The sequence below is a fragment of the Mobula hypostoma genome, chromosome 10, assembly GCF_963921235.1.
Source record: "Mobula hypostoma chromosome 10, sMobHyp1.1, whole genome shotgun sequence".
Classification (NCBI taxonomy): domain Eukaryota; kingdom Metazoa; phylum Chordata; class Chondrichthyes; order Myliobatiformes; family Myliobatidae; genus Mobula; species Mobula hypostoma.
Window position 1 is genome coordinate 31,184,354 of NC_086106.1, and position 20,890 is coordinate 31,205,243.

A 20,890-nucleotide genomic window follows, 5' to 3' on the forward strand; every position below is an offset into this window, starting at 1 on the left:
ACATCATTGAATTGACTTTATTTCTTACGTCCTTCACATACATGAGGAGTAAAAATCTTTACATTACGTCTCTGTCTAAATGTGCAATGTGCAATTTATAGTAATTTGTAATAAATAGTATGTACAACAGGACATGCTGCGGTACCATTTCCCTGATGGTTGCAGTTGGAACAGTTTGTTGTTGGGGTGACTCAGGGTCCCAATGATCCTTCAAGCCCTTTTTATGCACCTGTGTCACAGTGTAAATGTCCTGATAGTGGGGAGTTCACGTCCACAGATGCACTGGGCTATCTGCACCACTCCCTGCAGAGTCCTGCGATTGAGGGAAGTATAGGCAGTGATGCAGCCCTGTCGAAAGTCCTTAGGATTTTGGGGGCTCAAACTTCTTCAACTATTTGAGGATAAGAGACACTGTTGTGCTTATTTCACCACACAGCCGGCGTGTACAGACCACGTGAGACCCCTGGTGATGTGTACGTCGAGGAGCTTAAAGCTCAACCCCAGATCCATTAATGTCAATAGGGGTTAGCCTGTCTCCATTCCTTCTGTAGTCCACAACCAGCTCCTTTGTCTTTGCGACATTGAGGGAGAGGTTGTTTTCTTGACACCACTGTGTCAGGGTGATGACTTCTTCTTCTCTGTCGGCTGCCTCGTTATTATTTGAGCCAAGGCCAATCAATGTGGTATAACCAGCAAATTTAATTAGCAGGTTGGAGCTGTGGATGGTGACACAGTCATGAGTGTACAGAGAGTACTGGAGGGGGCTTAGGACACAGCCCTGAGAGGCACCTGTGTTGAGAGTCAGAGGGGCAGGGGTGAGGAAGCCCATTCTTACCACCTGCCGGCAATCTGACAGGATGTCCAGGATCCAGCTGCACAAGGAAGGGTGAAGGCCAACAGGCTCTTGAACAACCATTAGGCTGTTTAACAAAAGAGTCTAAACTACACTCAACTTCACTTGCCCAATCATTGAAATGTCCCACAATCAATGATCGCACTTTAAAGCACGTTATCTCAAGTTCATTTTCATTATTATTCTCATTATCTCACGTTTTCGTTGTTTATTTATATTTGCATTTGCACAGGTTGTTGCCTTCTGCCCGCTACTTGATCTTTCAGTGATCTTGTCATAGTTATTATGCTATAGATATGTTGAGTATGCCCACAAGAAAATGAATCTCAGGGTTATATATGGTGACATATCTGTACTTTGAGAATAAAATACACTTTGAACCTTGAACTGTAAAATGGCACCGAGCATACCCAGAAAGCACAGCGCTTCAGAAACCACCGTCCGTCCGCCGTCAGCCAAATGCGCATGCGCAGGAGTCACAACTAGCTGCCAATATTCGCGCATGTGCCCAGTGGACACCCGGCTCTGGAGCATCGGGAGTAGGTAAGAGCGGGTTCTGGTGGATTTTCATTAGCACCGGGGTCCGCAGCCTGACTGGGGGACAATTACTCCGGGTGCCGGACACACTGTGGACCCGGGATGGTGACACTTATTTCCCCCTCTCAGCCCCACGATTCACACCCGGTCCGGTGAATTTTGCGATGATCGGCGGTGCGGACGCCATGTTGCGGCGCATGCGCATGGCGGGCCGGTGAGGGACAGAGGCTGGGTTCGGGGTTGGTGACAATGTCTCTGTGTAGAGGCGGCAATGGTTCCACTCAGTCCGCAGGCAGCCCAGTAATCTCCCAGACACAGCCGAGCCTCAGCTGTCTGAATCCCGGGATCGGGAACGGAACAGAATCAGAATGACATATCACCGGCATATGTCAGGAAATGTGTTGTCTTTGCGGCAGAAGTACAATGCAATATATAATTATAAAAAACAACGAATTGTAGTTAAAACATACATAAAAATTAAATACGCAAACACGAGGAAATCTGCAGATGCTGGAAATTCAAGCAACACACATCAAAGTTGCTGGCCAGGCAGCATCTCCAGGAAGAGGTACAGTCGACGTTCCGAGACCCTTGTCAGGACTAACTGAAAGAAGAGCTAGTAGGAGATTTGAGAGGGGGAGGAGGAGATCCAAAATGATAGGAGAAGACAGGAGGGGGAGGGATGGAGCCAACTACTGACTCTCACAGCTATCTGGACTATTCCTCTTCTCACCCTGTCTCTTGCAAGAATGCCATCCCCTTCTCGCAATTCCTCCGTCTCCGCCGCATCTGCTCTCAGGATGAGGCTTTTCATTCCAGGACAAGGGAGATGTCCTCCTTTTTTAAAGAAAGGGGCTTCCCTTCCTCCACCATCAACTCTGCTCTCAAACGCATCTCCCCCATTTCTCGCACATCTGCTCTCACTCCATCCTCCCACCACCCCACTAGGAATAGGGTTCCCCTTGTCCTCACCCACCACCCCACCAGCCTCCGGGTCCAACATATTATTCTCTATAACTTCTGCCACCTCCAACGGGATCCCACCACTAAGCACATCTTTCCCTCCACTCCCCCCCGCCCCACTTTCTGCAGGGATCGCTCCCTACGCAACTCCCTTGTCCATTCGTTCCCCCCCATCCCTCCCCACTGATCTCCCTCCTGGCACTTATCCTTGTAAGCCGAACAAGTGCTACACATGCCCTTACACTTCCTCCCTTGCCACCATTCAGGGCCCCAGACAGTCCTTCCAGGTGAGGTGATACTTCACCTGTGAGTCAGCTGGGGTGATATATTGCGTCTGGTGCTCCCGATGTGGCCTTATATATATTCGCGAGACCCGACGCAGACTGGGAGACCGCTTTGCTGAACACCTACGCTCTGTCCACCAGAGAAAGCAGGATCTCCCAGTGGCCACACATTTTAATCCCACATCTGATTCCCATTCTGACATGTCTATCCACGGCCTCCTCTACTGTAAAGATGAAGCCACACTCAGGTTGGAGGAACAACACCTTATATTCCGTCTGGGTAGCCTCCAACCTGATGGCATGAACGTTGACTTCTCTAACTTCCGCTAATGCCCCACCTCGTACCCCATCTGTTATTTATTTTTATACACACATTCTTTCTTCCACTCTCCTTTTTCTCCCTCTGTCCCTCTGACTATACCCCTTGCCCATACTCTGGGTTCCTCCCCCCCCATTTTCCTTCTCCCTGGGCCTCCTGTCCCATGATTCTCTCGTATCCCTTTTGCCAATCACCTGTCCAGCTCTTGGCTCCATCCCTCCCCCTCCTGTCTTCTCCTATCATTTTGGATCTCCCCCTCCCCCTCCCACTTTCAAACCTCTTACTAGTTCTTCCTTCAGTTAATCCTAACGAAGGGTCTCGGCCCGAAACATCGACTGTACCTCTTCCTATAGATGCTGCCTGGCCTGCTGCGTTCACCAGCAACTTTGATGTGTGTTGTGCAAAAAAAGTAGTGAGGTAATATTCGTGGGTTCAGAAACCGAGTGGCAGAAGGGAAGAAACTGTTCCTGAATCATAGAAAACATACAGTGCAATACCTTATACTTCATTGTCACCAAACAATTGGTACTGGAACGTACAATCATCACAGTGATATTTGATTCTGTGCTTCCCACTCCCTTCAGCCCACAAAGCTGTGCTGAACATGTCCCTACCTGAGAACTACCTAGGCTTACCCATAGCCCTCTATTTTTCTAAGCTTCATGTACCTATCCAGGAGTCTCTTTTAAGACCCTATCGTTTCCACCTCCACAACCGCCACTGACAGCCCATTCCACACACTCACCAGTCGATGTGTAAAAAAACTTACCCGACATCTCCTCTGTACTTACTTCCAAGCACCTTAAAACTATGCCCTCTCGTGCTAGCCATTTCAGCCCTGGGGAAAAGCCTCTGACTATCCACACGATCAATGCCTCTCATTATCTTGTACACCTCTATCAAGTCACCTCTCATCTTCCGTCACTCCAAGGAGGAAAGGCCAAGTTCACTCAACCTATTCTTATAAGGCATGCTTCCCAATTCAGGCAACATCCTTGTAAGTCTCCTCTGCATCCTTTCTATGGTTTCCACATCCTTCCTGTAGTGAGGCAACCAGAACTGAGCACAGTACTCCAAGTGGGGTCTGACCAGGGTCATATATAGCTGCAGCATTACCTCTCGGCTCTTAAACTCAATCACACGATGATGAAGGCCAATGCACTGTATGCCTTCTTAACCACAGTCAACCTGCGTAGCAGCTTTGAGTGTCCTATGGACTCGGACCCCAAGATCCTTCTGATACTCCCAAGAGTCATCATTAATACTATATTCTGCCATCATATTTAACCTACCAAAATGAACCACCTCACACTTATCTGGGTTGAACTCCATCTGCCACTTCTCAGCCCAGTTTTGCATCCTATCAATGTCCCGTTGTAAACTCTGACAGCCCTCCACACTATCCACAACACCCCCAACCTTTGTGTCATCAGCAAATTTACTAATCCATCCCTCCACTTCCTCATCCACGTCATTTACAAAATTCACGAAGAGTAAGGGTCTCAGAACAGATCCCTGAGGCCAACCTCCATACAGAATATGACCCATATACAACCACGCTTTGCCTTCCGTGGGCAAGCCAGTTCTGGATCCACAAGCAATGTCCCCTTGGATCCCATGCCTCCTGACTTTCTCAATAAGCCTTGCATGGGGTATCTTATCAAGTGCCATGCTAAAATCCACATATACTATGCCATATGCACGACCTGCCTTTGACAAAGCCTTGCTGACTATTCCTAATCATATTATGCCTCTCCAAATTTTTGTAAGACTTGCCTCTCAGGATCTTCTCCATCAGCTTATCAACCACTGAAGTAAGACTCACTGGTCTATAATTTCCTGGGCTATCCCTACTCCCTTTTGTTACGTACCCTGTAACTGGGTTACCAAACCAGCAGAAATGGATCACTCAGTTGGAGTCTGGATAACTGGAACTAAGAAAGTTTTATTAAAGAAACAAGCAACACAGTACTCTAATCAAAAGGATAATAAATGCAACAGTTCAGCAATGATAAACACACATGTACACAGAATTAGGATAACAGGATCAATCAAGCTCGATCGTCGTCTAGGGGTAGATGACCAGTTTCAAAGTGACGCAAAGTTCAGTTCAATTGAGTTCAGTTCAGTTCAGCGTAATCACTGCCGTGGCGATGGACAGGGTGGGGGGGAAGGACAGAGAGAGCAAAAGCGAATGAATATTCAAATTGGATTCCACACAGACCTTCGATATTCTTCGCAGTCAGCTTTCGGGCGAGCCCTTTGTAATGTCTTCTGAGGTCACAGACTGTGAACCCCTCCGTTTTCAGATACGATCGTTCCTCAGCGGTGAACCCGGCACCCAGGCAAGGGCGGACACACACCGGGTTCCCACCGATCGTACCTTTCCACCCTGTGCGTCTCTGGCTTGGTCCCGCGACCAGCCCTCCAAAATCTCCCACTGACTTGTGGGATGAGCACCGCTTCCAGGGTCTCATTACCTCGTGGTGTCGTGTGTGTCGCTTTAGCGAACCTGTCCTTTTTTATCCCCCTGCTGGGGTATCGCCTGTCCATCACTTCAAACAGTTCAGGGTTCAAAGAGGAGCCGGTCTTGACAATTCCCAGACCGCTGTCTCCTTCCATTAAGCTCTCCCGTCTCTTCATTAACATTTCCAAATGCTGCTCCATTGTCTTTACTTATCTCTCTCTCCTGAAGACAGGTGGCAGATCAACTGTTGATCCCACTGGTGATAGCACAGGACAGTCAATATCTTAGTCTATGTGTACTTTCGTCACACCCCTCACCTTTACGGATTTTTATCAGGGTAAAAATTACAAACATGAATACATTATTTGATACACACAAATATACATCTTCATCAGCTATTTGGCTAATACAGCGAATTTTAAGTTGTCAACACCGGACAGACAGTCAGCCATCACATTTTCTGTTCCTTTTATATGTGTTATTAATAAACCCTTGAACCAGGCTCCAATTTAGCAAACTTCATAGTGGCTGAAAACACTGATGAATTGCGATCATTGGGTTTCGTCCCAGACCACGATAACAAAGTCGTCCCATTCCGACTTAGTTTTCTCTCGCAAGGGCTTAGTAGGAGGGGGAGGGGTAGTAACCGCAGAGTTATTGCAAAACTTCCTACAGTACCCCACCATCTCCAAGAGCCTTCTGAGGGCCCTCTTGTCTGTCGGGGTTGGGATGTCAGAGATAGCCCGCACTTTAGCTTGCATCGCTGCCAGCTGCCCCTGTGTTACCACAGTTCCCAGATAAGTGACCTTTGTGGGGCCGAACTCATTTTTTTCAAGGTTCACTATCAAACTGGCTTCAGACAGCCGTATTACATCACCAATACACACTTCTGTGTTCGTTAGCCCTTTCGTCACTGAATTACTCATTCTATAGGGTTGTTGCTCACTAGGCTACCCTAGCGTGACAAACACCACCCAACGTCCCAGTTCTTTGCATCGCCTCGGGTCAATCAAACACATGTGTGCGAGCCGTTTAGTTACTTCTCCTAAAGAGTTGCTTTGTTCGGGGATTAAGGGAGAGACCTTATCAGCAGAGCTGGCCAAAACAATAGCTTTCTCCCATCTGGTTGATACCATACTCATCTTTTCAAAATGGTTCTTTTTTCTTATCAGGGGGACCCTAGCTTCATTGATTTCCGCGCTAACACCGACTGGGTTTATTAGCATATCAAAAGCCTGTGACCGTCTCAGTTCGCGTCTGCCATAATCAATAACATCCTTCCTCCTGTGCAGCCGGTAAACCTCTTTCATGATTCCACCAATTGTTCCCTCCAGCACCTCAAAATGTCCACCGGGGGGTACCTTGTGGGCCAGGTTAAAAATCTCATCCCCATAACTCTTTTGCACCACCCCCCATTCCTCCTCTGTGGGTACGGTACTTAGTCTCCCTTTCTTCCTTAGCACTTCCTCCTCCACACAATAGCCTACTGGCACCCTTCTTAATTCTGCGTCAGAGAGAGTTGTCTCCGCCAAAACCATCAGCCCCTCGTCTCGCTCCTGCGCCTGCACAAATTCTTTCCTGGCTAATGCTAAGTCTGTCTCAGCTCCTTCACTATCTCTTGTTTCACTACACTCCTTCTTTTCACTTTCTACCCCCTTCTCGTACAAGGCTGGCAGAAACGTCTCAGCTAAATTTACTTCGGCAGTCCCGTAATGACCCTGTGAGTCCATGGGCGGGGCCTCAATGCTGGCAGGCTGACCTGTCAATCTCACGGCTGGGAACACGAATCCCCCGGCGAGGTCATTACTGAGCAAACTTCCATGCCTTTCATCGGTAATTCGGGCCTCACCCCGATCGTGACTAGTCCAGAGACCAGGTTGCTTTGTAGGTGTATCTGGTGCAAAGGGACAGCCTCTGTCCCTTCCCCAATACCTTTTACCTTGACCTCCCTAGTCTGGGTCTCTGAGCTAAACTCTAATACACTCTTCAATATCAATGACTGACACGCTCCCGTGTCTCTCCAGATCCGCACTGGACCTGGTTTTAATCCCTCCTTCACTGACACCAATCCGGCCGAGATAAACCTCTCGCGCCCTTCCTGAACTTTGGCAGACCTTTCCTCTCCTAGCGGTTCGTTTACCAGCTCAATACAGCCAGTCAAAATCACCGTTTTTCCTTTTCCCGTCTCCTTCTTTGGGGCAAAGTACCTGGACGCAAAGTGTCCGACTTTCCCACAATTATAACAGACGACCCCAGGAGACTTCCTACCAGACTGCTCCTGGTCTACCTTATCCTTCTCACTAGTCCCCGGCTTACTTTCTGACTTTTCTGGCGGACTCTCCCCGCCGTCCTGACTACCCTTCTGGTAGCCTTTACTCGGGGCAAACTTCATTTTATGCGTCAACGCATACTCATCCACTAACTTAGCAGTTGCGGCTAACGTGTCTGCCTCTTTCTCATCTAGGTAGGGTCTCATACCCTCAGGGACACAACCTTTAAACTGCTCAATCAGGATCAGCTGTGGCAGTCTGTCATAATCCCCCTCTACCCCCTTCGAGGCGCACCAACGCTCACAATATGTCTGCATCTCACGGGCAAACTCTAAATACGTGCGGTCCCACTGCTTCCTCGCATTCCGGAACCTCTGCCGGTATGCCTCCGGGATCAACTCATAAATCCTGAGGATGGCCTCTTTCACCACCTCATACCTCTGTGCATCTTCTGCGGACAAGGCCGAGTAAGCTTGTTGGGCTTTCCCTTTCAGTACACTCTGAAGCAAAACAGCCCACTTATCCCTCGGCCAGTCCTGACTTGTAGCAACTTTTTCGAAATGGGGAAAGTACCGATCCACATCGGTATCATCAAATGGGGGAACCAGCCTAACCTCCTGGGTCGCCCGGAACCCTCCACCTTGGTTCAGCACGGGCCCTTGCTCTGCCCTTATCTTTAACTTCTCCAGCTCAAATTCCCTTTCCCTCTGTTTCTCCTCTCACTCCAACTGCCTCTCTCTCTCTTGCCGTTGTAACTGTCTCTCTCTCTCCTGCCTTTCTAACTGCTTCTCTTCGTGTTCTAACTGCCGTACCCGGAACTCGTGCTCGAGTCTCAGTTTTTCAAGCTGCACCTGTACCACGTCTCCAGTAGGTTTTTCAATAGACACCACCTCCAGCTCCTCTTGGGGAAACACACCTTTAGATACATAGCAACACACATCAAAGTTGCTGGTGAACGCAGCAGGCCAGGCAGCATCTATAGGAAGAGGCGCAGTCGACGTTTCAGGCCGAGACCCTTAGATACATAGTGCTCTACGATAGCTCTGTGTATCTCCTCTCTCCTCATTGTCGACTTCCCCTTAACAAGATTCAACCGTTTGGCCACAGCTGCCAATTCCGCTTTCCTGGCATCCCCTAATGCCTCCAAGGTCGGCGCCTTTAGAAATTCCTCAATCTCCATTTCTGCTGTTTGTCTTTTCTTTCTTTCGGGAATTTTAACCCAATCAATTTACTCCGTCCCAAATTTAGCGTTCAAAATCGCGGACGAGAACCCCACTTATGTTACGTACCCCGTAACTGGGTTGCCAAACCAGCAGAAATGGATCACTCAGTTGGAGTCTGGATTACTGGAACTAAGAAAGTTTTATTAAAGAAACAAGCGACACAGTACTCTAATCAAAGGGATAATAAATGCAACAGTTCAGCAATGATAAACACACACGTACACAGAATTAGGATAACAGGATCAATCAAGCTCGATCGTCGTCTAGGGGTAAATGACCAGTTTCAAAGTGACGCAAAGTTCAGTTCAATTGAGTTCAGTTCAGTTCACAGTAATCACTGCCGTGGTGATGGACAGGGTGGGGGGGAAGGAGAGAGAGAGCAAAAGCGAATGAATATTCAAACGGCTTCCATACAGACCTTCGATATTCTTCGCAGTCAGCTTTCGGGCGAGCCTTTTGTAATGTCTTCTGAGGTCACCGACTGTGACCCCTCTGTTTCAGATACGATCGTTCCTCTTCAGTGAACCTGGCACCCAGGCAAGGGCGGACACACACCAGGTTCCCGCCGATCGTACCTTTCCACCCTGTGCGTCTCTGGCTTGGTCCCGCGACCAGCCCTCCAAAAACTCCCACCGACTTGTGGGAGGCACACCGCTTCCAGGGTCTCGTTACCTCGTGGTGTCGTGTGTGTCCTGCCTTAGCGAACCTGTCCCTTTTTATCCCCCTGCTGGGGTATCGCCTGTCCATCACTTCAAACAGTTCAGGGTTCAAAGAGGAGCCGGTCTTGACAATTCCCAGACCGCTGTCTCCTTCCATTAAGCTCTCCCGTCTCTTCATTAACATTTCCAAATGCTGCTCCATTGTCTTTACTTATCTCTCTCTCCTGAAGACAGGTGGCAGATCAACTGTTGATCCCACTGGTGATAGCACAGAACAGTCAATATCTTAGTCTATGTGTACTTTCGTCACACTTTCTTGAATAAGGGAACACATCCGCAACCCTCCAATCCTCCGGAACCTCTCCCGTCCTCATTGATGAAGGAAAGATCATTGCCAGAGGCTCAGCAATCTCCTCGCTTCCCATAGTAGCCTGGAGTACATCCCATATGGTCCTGGTGACTTATCCAACTTGATGCTTTCCAAAATCTCCAGCACATCCTCTTTCTTAATATCTACATTCTCAAGTTTTTCAGTCCACTGCAAGTCATCCCTACAATTGCCAAGGTCCTTTGCCGTTTTGAATACTGAAGCAAAGTATTCATTAAGCACCTCCTCTGTTTCCTCTGGTTCCATACACACTTTTCCATTGTCACACTTGATTGGTTCTATTCTTTCACATCTTATCCTCTTGCTCTTCACATACTTGTAGAATGCCCTGGGGTTTTCCTTAATCCTGCCCGCCAAGAACTTCTCATGGCCCCTTCCGGCCACCCTAATTTCATTCTTAAGCTCCTTCTTGCTTGCCTGATAATCTTTTAGATTCATATAATTACCTAGTTTTTTGAACCTTTCATAAGCTATTCTTTTCTTCTTGACAAGATTTACAACAGCCTTTGTGCACCACGGATCTTGTACCTACCATCCTTTCCATGTCTCATTGGAATGTACCTACTCAGAACCCCGCACAAATATCCCTGAACATTTGCCACATTTCTTCGGTACGTTTCCCTGAAACATCTGTTTCCAATTTATGCTTCCAAGTTCCTGCCTGATAACCTCATAGTTCCCCTTACTCCACTTAAACGTTTCCCTAAATTGTCTGTTCCTAACCCTCTCCAATGCTATGGTAAAGGAGATAGAATTATGATCACTATCTCCAAATGCTCTCCTACTGAGAGACCTGACACCTGACCAGGTTCATTTCCCAATACCAGATCAATTACAGCCTCTCCTCTTGTAGGCTTATCTACATATTGTGTTAAGAAACCTTCATGAACACACCTAAAAAACTCCACCCCATCTAAACCCCTCACTCTAGGGAGATGTCAATCGATATTTGGGAAATTAAAATCTCCCACCACAACAACCCTGTTATTATTACTCCTTTCCAGAATCTGTCTCCCCATCTGCTCCTCGATGTCCCTGTTACTATTGGGTGGTCTATAAAAAACACCCAGTAGAGTTATTGACCCTTTCCTATTAATTTTCCAAAATTATAAACAGAATAAGTGTTAATACAAAGAGAATGGAATAATCATATTATCAATAAACATGTACAAAAAAACTTTCAAATAATACTGGTATAATAACCTTTCAAACTCTTAATATATTTATTCATAAAAAAAGAAATAAAAAGAAAAAAAAACAAAGAAAAAAAATAAGACTAAATACTAATCCCCCCCCCAAAAAAAGCAAACGAAACAAAACAAAGCTAGACCATTATCTTAAATCCAACACGTTCAATAATGTCGACAACTCCGCTCCTCTATTCGTATATTTTTGGTTAATAAGAAGGATTTGGAAAGGTCAAATTACATTGAATAAATGGTTTCCAAGTCTCTTCGAATTTAACCGAAGGATCAAAAATATCACTTCTGATTTTTTCTAAATTCAAACATAATATAGTTTGGGAAAACCATTGAATTGGTCTCCTTCCAGTTCAATAAAATGGATCTTCTGGCCATTAAAGTAACAAATGCAATCATCCAACAGGCTGAAGAGGATAAAAATCTATGTTCTACCATTGGCAATCCAAAATTTGCCATAATAGGATGAGGTTGTAAATCAAAATGCAAAACTGTTGAGTGAATATCAAAAGTATCTTTCCTGAATTTTTCCAAAAGAGGACAGGACCAAAACATGTGAGTTAAAGAAGCCACCTCAGAGTGACATCTATCACAAATAGGGTTTATATAAGAATAAAAACGGGCTAACTTATCTTTAGACATATGAGCCCTATGCACTAATTTAAATTGTATTAGTGTATGTTTAACACATATAGAGGAAGAACTAAATAATTGAACATTTTTATTCCATTTCTCTATAGGTAGGCAAAGTTGAAGTTCCCTTTCCCATTCATTTTTAATTTTATCAGATACACCTGGCTGTAATTTCATAATCATATCATAAATAGATGCTATTAATCCCCTCTGAAAGGGATTTAAACCTAAAATTTTATCGATGATATCAGTTGGGTATGAGGCCAGGAAGGTAGGCAGCATGGTATTTAAAAAATTTCTTATTTGTAAGTATCTAAAAAAATGGGATCTAGGCAAACTAAAGTTATTAGATAACTGTTCAAAAGACATGAAACAGTTATCCTGAAATAGGTCATGAAAACATGTCATACCTTTCGTTTTCCATATCGAAAAGGCTTGATCCATAACTGAGGGTTGAAAAAAAAGAGATATAATTGGGCTTGATAATATAAATTCATTCAAACCAAAAAATTTACAAAATTGAAACCATATTCGTAATGCATGTTTAATTATTGGATTAACCATTTGTTTGTTCAATTTAGATAATACAAAAGGAAGTGAAGTTCCTAAAATGGAAGCCAAAGAGAACCCTTGTACAGAGAACAACAGGAATTCTGCAGATGCTGGAAATTCAAGCAACATACATCAAAGTTGCTGGTGAACGCAGCAGGCCAAGCAGCATCTGTAGGAAGAGGTGCAGTCGACGTTTCAGGCCGAGACCCTTCGTCAGGACTAACTGAAGGAAGAGTGAGTAAGGGATTTGAAAGTTGGAGGGGGAGGGGGAGATCCAAAATGATAGGAGAAGACAGGAGGGGGAGGGATAGAGCCGAGAGCTGGACAGGTGATAGGCAAAAGGGATACGAGAGGATCATGGGACAGGAGGTCCGGGAAGAAAGACAAGGGGGGACGGGGTGACCCAGAGGATGGGCAAGAGGTATATTCAGAGGGACAGAGGGAGAAAAAGGAGAGTGAGAGAAAGAATGTGTGCATAAAAATGAGTAACAGATGGGGTACAAGGGGGAGGTGGGGCCTTAGCGGAAGTTAGAGAAGTCGATGTTCATGCCATCAGGTTGGAGGCTACCCAGACGGAATATAAGGTGTTGTTCCTCCAACCTGAGTGTGGCTTCATCTTTACAGTAGAGGAGGCCGTGGATAGACATGTCAGAATGGGAATGGGATATGGAATTAAAATGTGTGGCCACTGGGAGATCCTGCTTTCTCTGGCGGACAGAGCGTAGATGTTCAGCAAAGCACTTATCCGTGTAAGCAGAACAAGTGCTACACATGCCCTTACACTTCCTCCCTTACCACCATTCAGGGCCCCAAACAGTCCTTCCAGGTGAGGCATCACTTCACCTCTGAGTCGACTGGGGTGATATACTGCGTCTGGTGCTCCCGATGTGGCCTTTTATATATTGGCGAGACCCGACGCAGACTGGGAGACCGCTTTACTGAACATCTACGCTCTGTCCGCCAGAGAAAGCAGCATCTCCCAGTGGCCACACATTTTAATTCCACATCCCATTCCCATTCTGACATGTCTATCCACGGCCTCCTCTACTGTAAAGATGAAGCCACACTCAGGTTGGAGGAACAACACCTTATATTCCGTCTGGGTAGCCTCCAACCTGATGGCATGAACATTGACTTCTCAAACTTCTGCTAATGCCCCACCTCCCCCTCGTACCCCATCTGTTACTCATTTTTATGCACACATTCTTTCTCTCACTCTCCTTTTTCTCCCTCTGTCCCTCTGAATATACCTCTTGCCCATCCTCTGGGTCACCCCCCCCCCTTGTCTTTCTTCCCGGACCTCCTGTCCCATGATCCTCTCGTATCCCCTTTTGCCTATCACCTGTCCAGCTCTTGGCTCCATCCCTCCCCCTCCTGTCTTCTCCTATCATTTTGGATCTCCCCCTCCCCCTCCAACTTTCAAATCCCTTACTCACTCTTCCTTCAGTTAGTCCTGACGAAGGGTCTCGGCCTGAAACGTCGACTGCACCTCTTCCTACAAATGCTGCTTGGCCTGCTGCGTTCACCAGCAACTTTGATGTATGTTCCTTGTACAGAGTAGCCTTCAAGGTTTACCCAATGTGGACTTGGAATTATATTCCAGTCTTGTGTCCAAAATGTTAAATATCGAATATTAATTGCCCAGTAATAGAATCTTAAATTAGGCAGTGCTGAACCACCGTCTTTCTTGGACTTCTGTAAATATTTTTTACTTAACCTGGGGTTTTTGTTTTGCCATATATAAGAAGAAAGTTTAGAATCAATAGTATCAAAAAAGGATTTAGGAATGAAAATTGGTATCTCTTGAAATAAATATAAAAATTTAGGTAAAATAATCATTTTGATAGCATTAATTTGGCCAATCAGTGATAGGGACAATGGGGACCACTTAGTAATCAGTTGTTTAACCTGACTAATTAACAGTAAAAGGTTGAACTTGAATAAATCCTTATGTCTCTTAGTAATTTTAACTCCCAAATAAGTAAAATAGTCAGTAATCACTCTGAGTGGAGAACATCTATAAATAGGAACCTGCATATTTAATGAAAAGAGTTCACTCTTACCTCGATTCAATTTATAACCAGAAAAACTACTAAACTGAGCAGGCAGAGTTAATACTGCCAGAATAGATTTCCCTGGGTTAGAAATATATATAATAGTAAATCATCTGCATATAGTGATAATTTATGTATCGTCATTTCCATGGGTAATAGCAAATATATTAGGGGAGTCACGAATAGCAAGAGCTAGTGGTTCCAGGGCAATGTCAAATAGTAGTGGACACAGAGGGCAACCTTGCCTAGTACCTCGAAATAAATGAAAGGGTGGGGGGGATCTTTGATTATTAGTAAATACCGAAGCCAAAGGAGCAAAGTATATCAATTTAATCCAAGATATAAATATCGGACTAAAATTAAATTTCTCAAGCGCATTAAACAAGTATGTCCATTCGACTCTGTCAAAGGCTTTCTCAGCGTCCAATGAAATGACACATTCTGGGTGAAGGAGTATAAACAATATTCATTAATGTCCTAATATTAAAAAAGAGTAATGAGTTTTAATAAATCCAGTCTGATCAGCAGAAATAATTTGAGGCAATACATTCTCCAATCTCATTGCCAAAATTTTAGAAAAAATCTTAGAGTCCACATTCAGCAAAGATATGGGCCTGTAAGATGCACATTCAGTAGGATCCTTATCTTTTTTAAGAATTAGGGAAATAGAAGCTTGGTAAAAAGGTTGTGATAATTTGCCTATGATACTGCATCCCTAAAAATTCTACATAATCAAGGAGTGAGTGTAGTAGAAAAAAATTTTTTAAATTCTACTGTATATCCGTCTGGACCAGGTGCTTTACCTGAGTTCATCGAAGAAATAGCATTTTTTATTTCTTCACATAATAGGTACATCTAATTTTAAATGTTCATTGGATGATAATTTTGGAATATTCAATTTGTTTAAAAATTCATACATGATGGTGGAATCATCAGGAAATTCTGATTGATATAGGGAGGTATAACATTCTAGGAAAGATTCATTTATGTTTTATTTATTTATTTATCTATTAAGAGACTTGGCTGGCACCAGGGCAGGAATGGATTCTCAGTATTCCTGGATTTCAGTGCTTTAAAAGGGATAGAGAGGGGGGAAAAAGGGAGGAGGGGTGGCAATACTGGTCAGGGATACTATAACAGCTACAGAAAGGGTGGGTAATGTAGCAGGATCCTCTTTTGAGTCAGTATGGGTGGAAGTCAGGAACAGGAAGGGAGCAGTTACTCTATTGGGAGTATTCTATAGGACCCTGGTAGCAGCAGAGATACAGAGGAGCAGATTGGGAGGCAGGATTTTGGAATGGTGCAAAAATAACAGGGTTGTTATCATGGGTGACTTTAACTTCCGTAATATTGATTGGCACCTGATTAGTTCCAACAGTTTAGATGGGGCAGAGTATATGGACAGGCCCACTAGGGGGAAGGCTATACTAGATCTAGTACTAGGTAATGAACCGGGTCAGGTCACAGATCTTTCAGTGGGTGAGCATCTGGGGGACAATGACCACCGCTCCCTGGCCTTTAGCATTATCATGGAAAAGGACAGAATCAGAGAGGTTAGGAAAATTTTTAATTGGGGAAGGGCAAATTATGAGGCTATAAGGCTAGAACTTGCGGGTGTGAATTGGGATGATGTTTTTGCAGGGAAATGTACTATGGACATGTGGTCGATGTTTAGCGATCTCTTGCAGGATGTTAGGGATAAATTTGTCCCGGTGAGGAAGATAAAGAATGGTAGGGTGAAGGAACCATGGGGGACAAGTGAGGTGGAAAATCTAGTCAGGTGGAAGAAGGCAGCATACATGAGGTTCAGGAAGCAAGGATCAGATGGGTCTATTGAGGAACATAGGGAAGCAAGAAAGGAGCTTAAGAAGGGGCTGAGAAGAGCAAGAAGGGGGCATGAGAAGGCCTTGGCAAGTAGGGTAAAGGAAAACCCCAAGGCATTCTTCAATTATGTGAAGAACAAAAGGATGACAGGAGTGAAGGTAGGACTGATTAGAGATAAAGGTCGGAAGATGTGCCTGGAGGCTGTGGAAGTGAGCGAGGTCCTCAATGAATACTTCTCTTCGGTATTCACCAATGAGAGGGAACTTGATGATGGTGAAGACAATATGAGGGAGGTTAATGTTCTGGAGCATATTGATTTTAAGGGAGAGGAGGTATTGGAGTTGTTAAAATACATGGGCCTGACGGAATATTCCCCAGGCTGCTCCACAAGGCAAGGGAAGAGATTGCTGAGCCTCTGGCTAGGACTTTTATGTCCTCGTTGTCCACGGGGATGGTACCGGAGGATTGGAGGGAGGCGAATGTTGTCCCCTTGTTCCAAAAAGGTAGTAGGGATAGTCCGGGTAATTATAGACCAGTGAGCCTTACGTCTGTGGTGGGAAATCTGTTGGAAAAGATTCTTAGAGATAGGATCTATGGGCATTTAGAGAATCATGGTCTGATCAGGGACAGCCAGCATGGCTTTGTGAAGGGCAGATCGTGTCTAACAAGCCTGATAGAGTTCTTTGAGGAGGTGACCAGGCATATAGATGAGAGTAGTGCAGTGGATGTGATCTGTATGGATTTTAGTGAGGCATTTGACAAGGTTCCACACAGTAGGCTTATTCAGAAAGTCAGAAGGCATGGGATCCAGGGAAGTTCGGCCAGGTGGATTCAGAATTGGCTTGCCTGCAGAAGGCAGAGCGTCGTGGTGGAGGGAGTACATTCAGATTGGAGGCTTGTGACTAGTGGTGTCCCACAAGGATCTGTTCTGGGATCTCTACTTTTCGTGATTTTTATTAACGACCTGGATGTCGGGGTAGAGGAGTGGGTTGGCAAGTTTGCAGACGACAGAAAGGTTGGTGGTGTTGTAGATAGTGTAGGAGATTGTCGAAGATTGCAGAGAGACACTGATAGGATGCAGACGTGGGCTGAGAAGTAGCAGATGGAGTTCAACCCGGAGAATTGTGAGGTGGTACACTTTGGAAGGACAGACTCCAAGGCAGAGTACAAAGTAAACAGCAGGATACTTGGTAGTGTGGAGGAGCAGAGGTATCTGGGGGTACATGTCCACAGATCCCTGAAAGTTGCCTCACAGGTAGATAGGGTAGGTAAGAAAGCTTCTGGGGCGTTAGCTTTCATAAGTCGAGGGATAGAGTTTAAGAGTGCAATGTACTGATGCAGCTCTATAAACCTCTGGTTAGGCCACAATTGGAGTACTGTGTCCATTTCTGGTCGCCTCACTATAGGAAGGATGTGGAAGCATTGGAAAGGGTACAGAGGAGATTTACCAGGATGCTGCCTTGTTTAGAGAGTATGCATTATGATCAGAGATTCAGGGAGCTAGGGCTTTACTCTTTGGAGAGAAGGAGGATGAGAGGAGACATGATAGAAGTGTACAAGATATTAAGAGGAATAGATAGAGTGGATAGCCAGCGCCTCTTCCCCAGGGCACCACTGCTTAATACAAGAGGACATGGCTTTAAGGTAAGTGGTGGGAAGTTCAGGGGGGATATTAGAGGAAGGTTTTTTACTCAGAGAGTGGTTGGTGCGTGGAATGCACTGCCTGAGTCAGTGGTGGAGGCAGATACACTAGTGAAATTTAAGAGACTACTAGACAGGTATATGGAGGAATTTAAGGTGGGGGGTTATATGGGAGGCAGGGTTTGAGGGTCGGCACAACATTATGGGCCGAAGGGCCTGTAATGTGCTGTGCTATTCTATGTTCTATGTTCTATCTCATCATGATCAACCGTCAAAGTATCATCTTGTTTACGAATCTTAATAATCTGTCGCTTAACCGAAGCCGATTTCAATCGATTAGCCAATAGTTTCCCAGTTTTATCACCATGTATATAGAATTGACTCAGTTTTAGTTAATTGGCTTTCAATCCAGGATGATAGTAATAGACTATGTTCCATTGGAAGTTCAAATCTCTCTTTGTAGAGCTCCTGATTAGGGGCTGTGGAATATTTCTCATCAATTTCTTTGATCTTGTCAACCAGTTTAAGTATTTCATTATTACTTCGGTTTTGTAATCCAGCAGTATATGAAATAATTTGTCCACGAATGTATGCTTGAAAAGTATCCGATAGTGTCCCACTGGAAATATTCTCCGTAAAATTCGTTGTGAAGAAAAAATTAATCTGTTCCTCAATAAACTTAACAAAATCCGAATCCTGAAGCAAAGTAGTATTAAATCGCCATTGTCTAGAATTAGAAGGTATATATACCCCTTGACTTATTAGATAGTTTTAGCGGTGCATGATCAGAAACAGCAATGGAATCATATTTACAACCAATAACAAGTGGAATTAATTGAGAATTGATAAGAAAATAATCAATTCTTGAATATTGATGATATACATGTGAGAAAAAAGAGAACTCTTTTTCATTGGGATGCAAGAATTTCCAAATTTCTGAGATTCCAGAATCAGTCATAAAAGAGTTAGTAAGAGTAGCCGATTTATTCGGAAGTACTTGATTAAACATGGATCTATCCATCAAAGGGTTTAAACAACAGTTAAAATCTCCACCCTTAATCAACCTATAATCATTTAACTTAGGAAGAGATGTAAAAAGATTCTTAAAAAATTCGGCACAGTCAACATTCGGGGCATAAATATTGAGAATACTAACTTTTTTGCTAAATAACAAGCCAGTAATTAACAAAAATCTACCATTCGGGTCTGAAGCCATCTCATGATGAAAAAATCAAATTGACAAATCTGTAAAAATAGAAACGCCAATTACTTTGGTCTGTGAATTCGAGTGGTACTGTCAGCCCTTCCAGAACCTAAAAAAACGCTGATTATCCTCTTTCTGGATATGAGTTTCTTGTACAAAAATAATGTGAGTGTTCATCCTATTGAATACTTTAAAAATTTTCTTCCGTTTAATCGGGTGGTTTAAACCATTTTTATTCCAAGAAACCAAATTAATAACCTTATCCATACTACTAAGTTCAAGCATAAGGTATGTAAAGGGTTAAACAGAGTACAAACTCATAACCGCAGAAGAGGAAGAAATGTTCAAAGAGGAAGCAGAAGTCACGACATTTCAGACATTTCGGTAGTTTCAGGTCAGCCCGTTTAAAAAGAAAAACTAAATTGAAAATAAGAACAAAAATACCATCCCCCTTCCGCAAAAACCCGGAAAAAAGTCAGAAAGTGGCCAATGCTAAATCTACACCTAACTCTACCCCCATCTTTCCAGGAGGCAACCCCAAAAGAAATATGTTTGTCATAAGAACCCTTTCCTATTCTTAACTTCCACCCGCAGAATCTCCATAGACAATCTCTCCATGACTTCCTCCTTTTCTGCAGCCTTGACACTATCTCTGACCAACAGTGGCACGCCCCCACCTCTTTTGCTTCCCTCCCTTTTCTTTCTGAAACATCTGAAGCCTGGCACTTGAAGTAGCCATTCCTGCCCCTGCACCATCCAAGTCTCTGTAGTGGCCACAACATCACAGCTCCAAGTGCAGATCCACGCTCTAAGCTCATCCGCTTTATTCATGATACTCCTCGCATTAAAATAGACACAACTCAAACTATCGGACTAAGCGCATCCCTTCTCTATCACCTGCCTATCCTCCCTTTTACACTGTGTGACGAGAATACACATAGATAAGATGTTAGGTGTCCTGTGTGATCAGCAGTTGGTCTGCCACCTGTCTTCAAGAGAGAGATAAGGGACACAATGAAACAGCACCTGGAGATGTGTAGAGAGCTGTCTGGAGTGGCTCCCCCTTTGAACCCTGAACTGTTTGAAGTGATGGACAGGCGATACCCCAGCAGGGGGATAAAAAGGGACAGGTTCGCTAAGGCAACACACACGACACCCAAGGTAATGAGACCCTGGAAGCGGTGCGCCTCTCACGAGTCGTTGGAAAGTACCGGACATCGCACAGGGTGGAAAGGTACGATCAGCAGGAACCCGGTGTGTGTCCACTCTCGCCTGGGTGCCGGGTTCACTGCAGAGGATCGACCGCACCTGAAGGAGGGGTCACAGTCGGTGACCTCAGGTGACATCACCAGGGACCTGCCCGAAAGCTGCTTGTGAGCAATTATCGCCGGTCTGTGAGTGGAAGTCGTTCTGAATGATCAGTCGTTCCCGTTCTCTCTCTCTTTCTCCCCCCACGTTGTCCATCGCCATGGCAACGATTACTGCGAACTGAACTAAATTGGACTGAACTTTTGTGTCACTTTGAAGTTTGGTCATTTACCCCTAGACAACGATAGAGCTTGATTGATGCTGTTATCTTAATTCTGTGCACATGTGTGTTTATCATTGCTGAACTGTTGCATTTATTATCCTTTCGATTACTGTGTTGCTTATTTCTTTAATAAAACTTTCTTAGTTCTAGTAATCCAGACTCCAACTGAGTGATCCATTTCTGCTGGTTTGGCAACCCAGTTACGGGGTACGTAACAACTGTCTCCAAACTTACTCTATTTGTGAGCTAACCTCCCTTTCCTCCGTCACTTCAGTTCGGTTCCCACGTC

At 44.7% G+C, this 20,890-nt stretch overlaps 1 protein-coding gene across 1 annotated transcript in view; it reads left to right on the plus strand.

The window, feature by feature from the left end:
- Window positions 1–1,359: 1,359 nt before the first annotated feature.
- LOC134352804 (gastrula zinc finger protein XlCGF8.2DB-like) overlaps window positions 1,360–20,890 on the plus strand; it is a 29,291-nt gene continuing 9,760 nt past the window's right edge. The window contains exon 1 of the mRNA XM_063060285.1: window positions 1,360–1,396. The gene's annotated coding sequence lies outside the window, so the exon portion shown is untranslated. The remainder of the gene's footprint in view (window positions 1,397–20,890) is intronic.